Consider the following 10,911-nt stretch of genomic DNA (forward strand, 5'->3'; position numbering starts at 1 on the left):
ATCAATATTAAAAACGCCGGCTGCATTTGTTGGTTTTGTCCTCATGACTTGCCACTGATAATTATTCAGTGACATCTCTTTTATGAACTTATAAGCCTCTTCAGATGCCTTATTATTGATAGTTCCACTAGCAGCTACGTCAATCATTTGTCTAGTCGAAGGATTCAAACCGTTGTGGAAAGTTTGAACTTATAGCTAAAGAGGCAACCCATGGTGAGGGCACATTCTCAATAGATCCTTGTATCTCTCCCATACGTCATAAAGAGTTTCTAAATCCATCTGCACAAAAAAAGAGATATCATTCCTCAGTTTAGCCGTTTTAGCTGGCGGAAAATATTTAAGTAAAAATTTTCCAGTCATTTGTTCCCAAGTGGTGATTGACCCTCGCGGTAACGAGTTCAACCACTGTTTAGCCTTGTTCCTCAATCAAAAAGGGAAACAACCGAAGGCAAATGGCATCTTCAGAGATGCCATTGATCTTAAATATGTCGCAGAATTCCAGAAAATTTGCTAAATGATTGTTTAGATCCTCGTCCTGCAAACCATCAAACTGAACAAACTATTGTATCAGTTGAATAGTATTAGGTTTCAGTTCAAAATTATTTGCAGCAACAACAGGTCTAACTATACTCGATTCAGTTCCTGTTAAAGTAGGTTTAGCATAATCATACATAGTACGAGGAGCGAGATTCTAATCTACTAGATTTGCAACAACTACAGGAGGTAACGGATTATTTTGATTTTCAGCTGTCTCCTCGGTATTAGTGTGAATATCGCCCTCTTGCTCTTCCTCTATGCATTGTAGGCTTCGCCTTATTTCTCTTCAGTTTCTGTGAGCTGTGCTCTCAATCTCACAATCAAAAAGTAAAGGTCTTGACGGGTTTCTTCTAGTCATAAACTATAAAAACCTGCTAGAAGTAAATAAAAGAAAATTTAGTAATTAAAATAAAAACAAAATTGAATTGCAATAAAAATAAAAAATGGCTAAAGTAATAAAAATTAAGTGTTCTTAATATCTTAGTCCCCAGAAACAGCGCCAAAAACTTGATGGTCACGACACTAACTAAAAATTTGACTTAAGGCAAGCGCACCTATCGAACAGTAGTATAGTTATGGTGAGACCGAAAATATCGTATCCACGAGGACTAAATGTACTAGTAATTACTATCTTTTTATTATCTAGCCTAAGAATTAAAGGATGTTTTTAAACTAAAACTAATTATCTAATTAACTAAGATTACAACAGAAATTAAAGTTGAAAAATACTTTTTAGAAAACCGATGAAGAAGACAATACCCAAGGAAGAGTCCATCTAAACTTCACTTATTACTTCTAAATTAGACGATTTATTCACTTGACTTAATCCATAGAAATCCCTAGTTTATGTTATTATCTCTCTCGAGACTAAAAACAACTGACTCTAGGTTGATTAATCGAAATCTCTTTCTAATTAAAACTCCTATTGCCGCATTAACTCAATCTATGGATTCCCTTATTAGATTTGACTCTAATCTGGCAGATTTATGTCGTCCTATCTCTAGGATTGCATGCAACTCTGCTTAATTATGAACGATCTACTCTTAAACAGGGACTTTTGCTCCACTGAATAAGCACATCAAAACCTGAATTAATATCCTGGAATATTAAAGTAAGAATTAGAACTCACAATTAAGAATAAGAACAAGTATTTATCATATAATTCAAATAGTGATAAGATCTATCCTAGGTTTCAACTCCCTTAGGTATTTAGGGAGTTTAGTTCATAATAATGGAAAACAGCTCAAAATTAGGAAAATAACAAAACATAGGAACCTAAAGAACTTTTAAGGAAATTGAATGGAGATCTTCAGTCTTAAGTAGATCCTACTTCCGAGCTGATTCCGATGGCTGTCCTTGAGTATTTTCTACCTTTCACTCTGCGTGTCCCTTTTGATCCTCTTCTAGGGTGTTTATATAGACTTTGGAATGCCCAAAATAGCCCAAAATTAGCCTTTCTCGAATAGAATTAGACTTTGGCTCGATAGGGACACGGCCATGTGCCACGTCCGTGTGAAGGTGCTCAGGCCGTGTGCAATTCTGACTCGGTTTAATGTCAACATAGCCATGACACACGGGCGTGTGGCCTACCCGTGTATCACACACGGGCGTGTGGATTACCCGTGTAGAAGTGCCTAGACCATGTTGAATACTGAGATAAGTCTATTTTGTCCGTTTTTGGCCCATTTCTTGTTCTTTTCAACTTCCTATGCTCACCTAAGTATAAAACAAGAATATAAAAGATTAGGAGCATCAAATTCTCGAAAACTTATGATAAATCATCTAAAAATATGCCAAGCATAGGATAAAAATATGTATATATTATGGTTTATCAGTTACATTGAGCATTCGCATCATACCATTTCGGGAACGGAGATTGCATGGGTTTCGAGTAGAAAGGGGATACCATATGTGCATCAAATAGATTTTGATACAGCTCTCTATATGACATTGGGATGGGTGTAAACTGGAGTCTTTCTGTGTTTGGCCTCGAGTTGGATTCTTGCCTGAAGGGGCCTTGATAGCTAGTAGTTATGACCCTCGGCTGGCCTATAGTGACCGATTTGGAATACCTTTTTCTCATATTATTCATTTCATTTTCATTTTTCTTTGGGGTTGACCTCTTGGCACTTTCTCCCGCGTCTATCTTCCCGCTCCTTATTGCGTTTTCAATCATCTCACCAGATATTACTATATCTAAGAAGCTCATGGTAGCGCTTCCCAACATATGGGTAATGAACGGGGTTTTCAAAGTATAGATGAAAAGCATTGTGGTTTCTTTCTCCAGAAGAGGTGGCTGGTCTTATGTCGCTATCTCTCTCCATCTTTGGGCATATTACTTGAAGCTCTCACTTTACTTCTTTTCCATATTCTGCAGTGTAATTCTGTCTGGTGTCATGTCTGTTACATGGCTGTATTGCTTCATAAAAGCCTGTGCCAAGTTCTTCTATGAGTGGATTTTGGCACGGCTCAGCTGGTCGTACCATTTGGCAGCCGACCCAATCAGACTATCTTGGAAGTAATAAATTAACAGTAGATCATTATTAATGTATCCTGTCATTTTTCGGCAGAACATCGTGATGTGAGCTTCAGAACAACTAGTCTCAATATACTTTTCAAATTCTAGAGTCTTGAATTTCGGAGGGAGTACTAAATCTGGGACCAAACTCAGATCTTTAGCGTCAATCCCGTAAGGGTAATCAGCATTCTCCATTGCTCTAAGTTTTTCCTCCAACCGCCTGTACCGATCTTCGAGTTATTTTGGCAGTTCCACTCTTGCATTTTCTATTTCTACCATTCCGTCTAGATCAGGAACTACATGATTGGTTGGATTATTCCCCGGATTAGAACCTGAGCCCGTCGAAAAGTTTATCGATGCAGAAGTACTGGTCTGATACTGTTGGGGTTTGATTGTAACAGGTGCCCTTTGTGGGTACGTCTCTGGTTGTACTTGAGTGTTTATCAGGTTAAAACCGAGGGGATAAATAGGATCCTCATTATCATCCCCTAAGTTGACTGCAGTGTTCTTCCCTTTTTCACGTTCTCCAGTCAGTAACTATGCCAATTGGCTCATCATATTTCTTTGAGATTCGAGTATCTAATCCCTCATCTCCTGTTGTACTTTCACTAACTGTTCTTGCAGTTGCTCTTGTAACTGGTCCTGCATCTCTTTTCCAAACTGTTCCAATCTTTGGTCCATTTCTTTGGTTTTGGCACGAGTACTATAACGATGTTCAGTTGGTTGAATCTTGTTGGTTTTGAGATTAACTGAAATAATTTCATTTAATTAGGCTCTTTTTGTGAAATTTAATGCATATGATACAATAAATGCAAATGCATGAAATGAATGCAAAAAGAGGCATTAATTCTGATTCAATTTTTTTAGAACAACTTTACTAGAAAACAAATTTCTTTACATAAAACGGATTACATATACAGTCTTGCCCTAATACTTAAAGCGAATACATCGATCCTTTTCTTCATATCTGGATGTTAAGATCAAATCTCGTGAATTTTCCAATGGATGCCTCTACTAACTCCTTTCTGCTTAATCTGGACTGCGACCCATTACTCACTCAGCCTCGTGATGCTTGTTAGCTTCTTTAGGGAAATCGGGACGTTAACTACTCTCGAATAATCTTTTTCGTCTTGAATCCTCGAGCAACGAAGCAAAGTCATGTACTCCTCCGTCAGACTATCACCCTTCTCTCGTTGTGTTACCCTTATCTCGTTGTGTTTACTCGGACCATATTCGAACAGCTGCATTATCCTCCACTTTATCAAAAAATCTATTTTTCATGATAAACTCTCTATTTAGCAACTGAATGTGAATCAACACCTCTTTTCTATGATTAACTATGACAGCCCAATTTCAGTGAAATCGGAATAGTGGTTTCGGGACCATAAATCCGAGTTCGAAAAATGAAATTATTTAAATTTCATAAAATGATAGGTATTATGATAGGAATATTGCATGAAAATTTTTATCAAAAAATTTTATCAATTATGTATTTAATTGCAAAGAGGACTAAATTGAATAAAAATATCAAAGTTGAGTTCTAGGAGTTATAAGGATTAAATAGCTATAGAATTAAAAGTGAGAAGTCCTTATATGGCAATTAGACCATCGATGAAAAATATGTAGATATTTTTAATGAGTCATCCACAGAAAAATTAAAAACGGTTAAGAATTAAAATGGAAATTTAATTGAATAAAGTATGATAAATGATTACACAAAATTAAACCCATTTTATATCATCTTCTTCTTCATAAAATACATGGAAACCCTAGGAGAGAGAAAGGAAACTTTTCAAGCTTGAATTGGTAAGTTCTATGTCCTGTTTTTAGTAATTTTTATATTTTTGAGATCGGGAAAGCTTAATTTCTTTCTTTGGGTGATTAAATTGAAAGAAAACCAAAGTTTAGAAAATTACCCATGGATGATTATGCTGTAAATTGAAAGTTTTTGATAGAAAATGAAAGATTATTGATAGATAAACCACTTTTACAAAGTGATTTTTAGTGAAAACATGTGTAGGGACTAAATTGCAAAGTAGTGAAATTCTTGGAAAAATTCTAAAATTTATGAAATACATGTGCTGTAAAAGTTATATTGGAATTTTGAATAAGCTTGGAATAATGAGCAAATTGCATGAATCTCAATTTCTGAGCCTAGGGACGAAATTAGAATTAATTAAAAGTTTAGGGGTAAAATGATACTTTTGCCTAAAATGTGAAATGAGCTTAATTGAATGTAAAAATCATAGAATTGATGATTAAATTTATTTATATAGATCCAGAAGTGTTGAACAAAGAAAAATATCGAGGGAAAGAAAAAGTCTCGGATTAGTAAATACGATCAATTGTCAAGATAAGTTCGTATAACTAAATTAAGCATATAGATGTGTTGAATTGATTGTTGAATTATGTACATCATGATTTGTAATTGGTATGTACAAGTAATAAACCAATAATGATTTGTAATTTACATGTAAATGATGAAATGTTACAAGAATCCGTTTGAATATTAATTTCCGATTGGACAGGTGATTGCCGTTTATACGAGATCCTGCATATGTTGCAGTAAAGGTTGTTCCGAAAGGATAATATTTTGATCTTATTATGAAAAGGAAACGTATCCCGAAAGGGTGATACTTGAAAAGGACTTATGTACCCAAGTGGTACAACTTGAAAAGGTTATGTACACCTTGTGTGTACACTTGAAAAGGTTAGGTATACTTTGTGTATACCATATGAAAAGGAAAGGTATACTTTGTGTGTACCACTTGGAAAGGAATGTAGACCTCAAGTGTAAAACTGGAAAAGGAAAGGTCCATTGGAAATCCAATAATTCAGCGGTAACGACGTACATAGTGATATAAAGAGAAATGGTATGATGAGCTCATCTGTGTATTTTAATATTTTTGAAACTAATCAATTGGTTGAATGATTGTGTATAGGCCTTATTTGCTAATTGAATAAGTTAATGGACATATTACTTAATGTATGAATTACTTGATGAACATAAAGGGTAAGTGTATTTTGGTTATATGAACTTACTAAGCATTAATGCTTACTAGGTTTATTTTCCCTGTTTTATAGATATCACATCCAGTAAGTTAGGAAACAACACCTCGAATTCTCGAGAATAAGCTTTTATATTTAAAACTCATGTATTTGATTCTAAAAGGATATTCCACTATTTAGGTTAAATGAGGGAAAATCTAAACTCAGTACGTTAGGGCACGACTTCTCAAATTTTCAAATGCAGAACATTGCCTAAAAAAAATTCCTTTTTTATGTATCGCGCAAAAGTAACGTAACACTTAAATTTTAATTTATTCGGGTATGGTGTAAAACAGACGAGCATGTTTGAATGCAATACCTAGTACAAATATTGGCATGACATAAAATAATGGATAACAAGTGAATACATCAATAGAACAAAAATATTATGCTAGTAAATGATGATAATAGACTACGATGATAGAATAAATAAAAATAACAATTCAATGATAATAATAACAATAATTATAATAATAACTATCATAATATTAATATAAATAATAATAAGAAGAAGAAAAGCAATATATGTAGTAAAGAGAACGAAAATAATCTAATTTTTTTAAATATATATAAAGGGTAATAAATAGATAGATGAATAAATAATAAAATAATAATAATAGATAATAAAATGTTAATAATAATAAAAGTATAAATAAAATAAATAACGAAAGAAAGTAAAAATTGAAAAGAAATAAAAGAACAATAAACAAATCAATACAAGAATTAAAATAAAATATAAACAAGTAATATATATATTAATAAATAAATGAACAAACGAATAAGTAAAATAAAGGAATAATGAATATATATAAACGAATAAATGAATAAATAAACGAACTAAAAAGGGCTTAATTGACATTAAAATAAAATTAAAAGGTATAAATTGCAAATAATAAAAAATAGGCTGATAAGGACAATAATATAATGCGCTGAAACTAGCAAGGATTAAATGGGAAAATATCCCTGATCCTTACACACTGCGTTTCAACTAGCAAGGCCACGGATTAAATTAAAAATGAAATAAATTAAAGGGGCAAGTTTAAAAAGGAATTAGGACCAAACTAAAAGGCACATAAAGGAACAAGGACTAAATGAGAAATTATCTCTGTCCCCCAAAACGCACAGCTTTAGTAAAGACTAAAATGAAATAAAAGCAAAATTATCGAGCAAAATTAAAAGGAAAGAAAACAAAAAGGATCTAATTGAAACGGGCAGAAAAAAACAGAAGGGTCGAATGAGCAAATACCCTTTTCTGCTTAAAAACATGCGAATCCTCAATCCGAATCGGGTCAGGTCTCGGGTCCCTTCTCCTAAACGACACCGTTTGGCATTTTAAAGGGGTTGAGCAAAACGATGCATTTTGCCAGCCTATCTAAGTCACATTTTTTTTAAAAAAATCATCTCCTCCCTTTCTCAAAAAAAAAAAAAAAAAGCTCTCCTCCCCTTCTCTCAAACTCTCCCCTTTCGGCCTAGCTCCGATCATGGACAGCCGTCTGCCGCCATCGACCGCCGCCCACGGTGGCCGGAGCCCAAAAGGTAACTTTTTCTCTTTTTTTTTATATTACTGATATATATAATAGTTTTAAAAAAGAAAATATAAAAATATAGGTATAGGTATATGTAGTTTCGAAGAAAAAATAAAGGAAAAAAAATAAAAGGATGATAACCTTCTAATATTCGAATCAATCTCCTCTGTTTTTTTTTTCAAAAAACTACCCCTTTTACATTGGTCTTTCGTGCTTTTATAGCCGAAAGTGTCACAAATATAATACGTTTTGCTTTTCTTTGTTATTGTTTCCTTTGCTATTTTTCTGCTGCTTTTGGTTTTCTTTCGCAGGTCTGCTAGGAGTCAACGGGGGCTACTTTGGATATTCTGGTGTAAGAGCCACAGACGAGCCAGGGGTGGTCAGGCCTCGGGCGTTGAACGTGCTGGCGAGGCACGTGGGGAGCGGCGCAAGATTGCTAGGATTTCTGACCCTTTTTTTCTTTTGTCAAAAATGTTCAATTTTTGGGCCATTTTGGGCTTGTTTTAGTTTGGGTCAGATATGTTTCCATTTTGAGCTGTTTAGGGTTTGGTCTTGTTTAAAAAATTGGACTGTAATGGACTGTTTAATGTCTATTGGGCTCGGGCTAAAATTAGGCTCTACAAATATAATATAAAATATCTTTTACTTAAATTATAAATAAATACATATTTATAATACAAGTGTACATATATATATTATTACCATTACACATGTATAATTTTATCACCATACATCTGTCATTATTTTATTTATTTGTAATATAATAATGTTATAATATAATTTTATAAATTAATATACTATACTTTATAACTAAATAATATATTTATATACTTTTAAACATAATAAAAATCTAAGACTATCATGTTTGCCGCCTCATGTAATGCATTAGGCATAATTGCCTATTTAGTCCCTTGTATTTTCTTTTGATCTTTAATTAAACTTTCACACATATTTCAATTTAGTCCTTTTTTCCTAATTATTCTTAATTCTAGCTAATTCACCTAACTAAAACCTAATTAAACACACAACTAGCTTCGGAAATATTTTTAATAAATATTTATGAACCCGTTTCACTAAAATGAAGGCCCAATAATGTACTTTTCTGATGCCGTGAAATTTGAGTCATTATAGTTACAATCGAAATTCTCACATTTTGCTGTCAAGGCTAAGCTTCATATTGGTAACAGGCTAAGAACATTTAGGAAGGAGTGGTCAATTGTACATGTCATGATATATAGCAAGCAAACCAATGGCTTTGGATGGGATAGAACAAGGAAAGTGGTGACAACAGAGCAAACGGTCTAGGATGAATTCCTTAAGGTGAATTTATAAATTATGATTATATATGAAATTTGTGTTTATATTTGAACGCATTTAATAATTTTTATATGAATATGTATGCAGAGTCAGAAGAATGCAGCCCATTCAAGAATAGGACATTGCCATATTTTGAAAATTTTAGTGTGATATATGGTAAATACCATGCCATTGGAAATGATGCCCAAACAACAAATGACATAATTGAAGAGCTAGAAGAAAATTTGATGATAATGGTGGAACAAAGAACAATGCAAATGATTGGTGTAGGAGAAGATGGCATGATTGGAACTGAAAATGTTGAGTATGAAATGATTTTGAAGACAATGGCCAGTCAAGGTCCACATCTCTTAGCAAAGGCCAAATTAGAAGGGTTGAAAAAGCTAGAAAGAGTAAAATAGGCTTGAATTCTAATGATGGAGTTGATTTTTTAAGAATTGCTGAAGTGTTGGGAAGCAAAATGGTTGGAGCTGCAAAGGAATTGACAAAGAGAATAGGGACAAAACACTTAATTACTTAGAAGTCTATGTAGTTGTGAGATGAGTTGATGAAAATAACAGGACTATCCAAAGCTAAAAAACTTACTACTTCAAGGAAGATTCCTAGTAATCCAATCAATATGGTTATTTCCTTCACTATCCCAATTGAATAGAAGGAGATATGACTAACAAGATTGCTAGCAGAAGGAAATTAGTGATATGACATTTCAAATATATTCACGTGACTTTTGTTGTATTTTGACTTTAGTCTATTGATGATAGATGGTGCGTAATGACATTTTAAAAGGTGAATATGCTATAGAATGATGAAAGTAATAATAGACATGTAAATATGCTATGAACTAAGTATCCCATAATTTATGTAAAATGCACTAACTTTTTAGATTGTGTATGAGACTAATATTATCTTATTAATTAGTTGCATTGCTTTTGAGTTGATTGAACGCGTTTTTGTTTTTGTTTTTATTTTTATTTTATATGGTTTTAATATATTAGTCATATGTTATCATTTTGACTCTTTTCTATTCCATATTTTTGTTTATATTTATATATATATATTTAATTGTGATTAACGTGGCAGTTGCTTTAATATTATAATTGTGGGTTCATGAAATTTGTACCGAGATTTGATTGAAAAATCAATAAATTTATTAAAATAATATAATTTCAATGGTTTAATAAAGAAAATATTTATAAGTAAACAACTTGGTCATATCACACATTATAATATATTATTTTAATAAAATTAAAAATATAAAATATTATTAAAAATTATGAAATACATAAAAGGTAAGATTGTAGATTCATAAATAATACTGATGTTTTACGGCAAACATAATATAACAATAGCAATAAATATCATTATTCTCAACAACCAGACTCCTTGATATTATAATATCTATATTTCATTTATCTTTTTGAAACTTGTGTGCTATCTTCTGGGGGGGAATGAAAGAGCATTAAACAGAAGACTGAAACAGTTAATAATCAGCGATGCCAAGTCGCAAAATGTTGTGAGCTCCCTCCACTGGTTCAGGAAATAGCTGCAAATTCATGTCAGTCGATGATGCGGCCTTCGCTAGATAGTCTGTTATACGATTATTGTCTCTTAGAGACATGTCTCAAATGTACACTTCTCTTTTACATTAATCATGCTAAACCGGATATACATCAGATATACAAAATTTTTTATTTATATTAAACTTAAAAGTTGATATTTTTTTCAATTTGGTTCTTAAACTTAGATTCCATTAAAATATGATAATATGTTGCTTCAAGATAGTGCTACTTCATCATCTAAATTGTTTTTAAAAATTATATAAAACCTAAAAAATTTGGATATTATTAAAAAATTAAATTTTTTTAAATAGTTTCAAGGACCACATCGAAAAATCTATTAAGTTTTGAGACTAATATGAAGAAAAAATTAAGGAACTAAAGTAGAAAAAGCAGCCAAATTCAGAGA

General features: G+C 32.5%; 1 non-coding gene across 1 annotated transcript; it reads left to right on the forward strand.

The window, feature by feature from the left end:
- The first annotated feature begins 205 nt into the window (after positions 1-205).
- Positions 206-312, forward strand: LOC128293520 (small nucleolar RNA R71). The gene has a single exon (XR_008283701.1). It is a non-coding gene; the product is annotated as a small nucleolar RNA R71 (small nucleolar RNA).
- The last annotated feature ends 10,599 nt before the right edge of the window (positions 313-10,911 follow it).

Source organism: Gossypium arboreum, chromosome 5 (genome assembly GCF_025698485.1).
Source record: "Gossypium arboreum isolate Shixiya-1 chromosome 5, ASM2569848v2, whole genome shotgun sequence".
Taxonomy (NCBI): Eukaryota; Viridiplantae; Streptophyta; class Magnoliopsida; order Malvales; family Malvaceae; genus Gossypium; species Gossypium arboreum.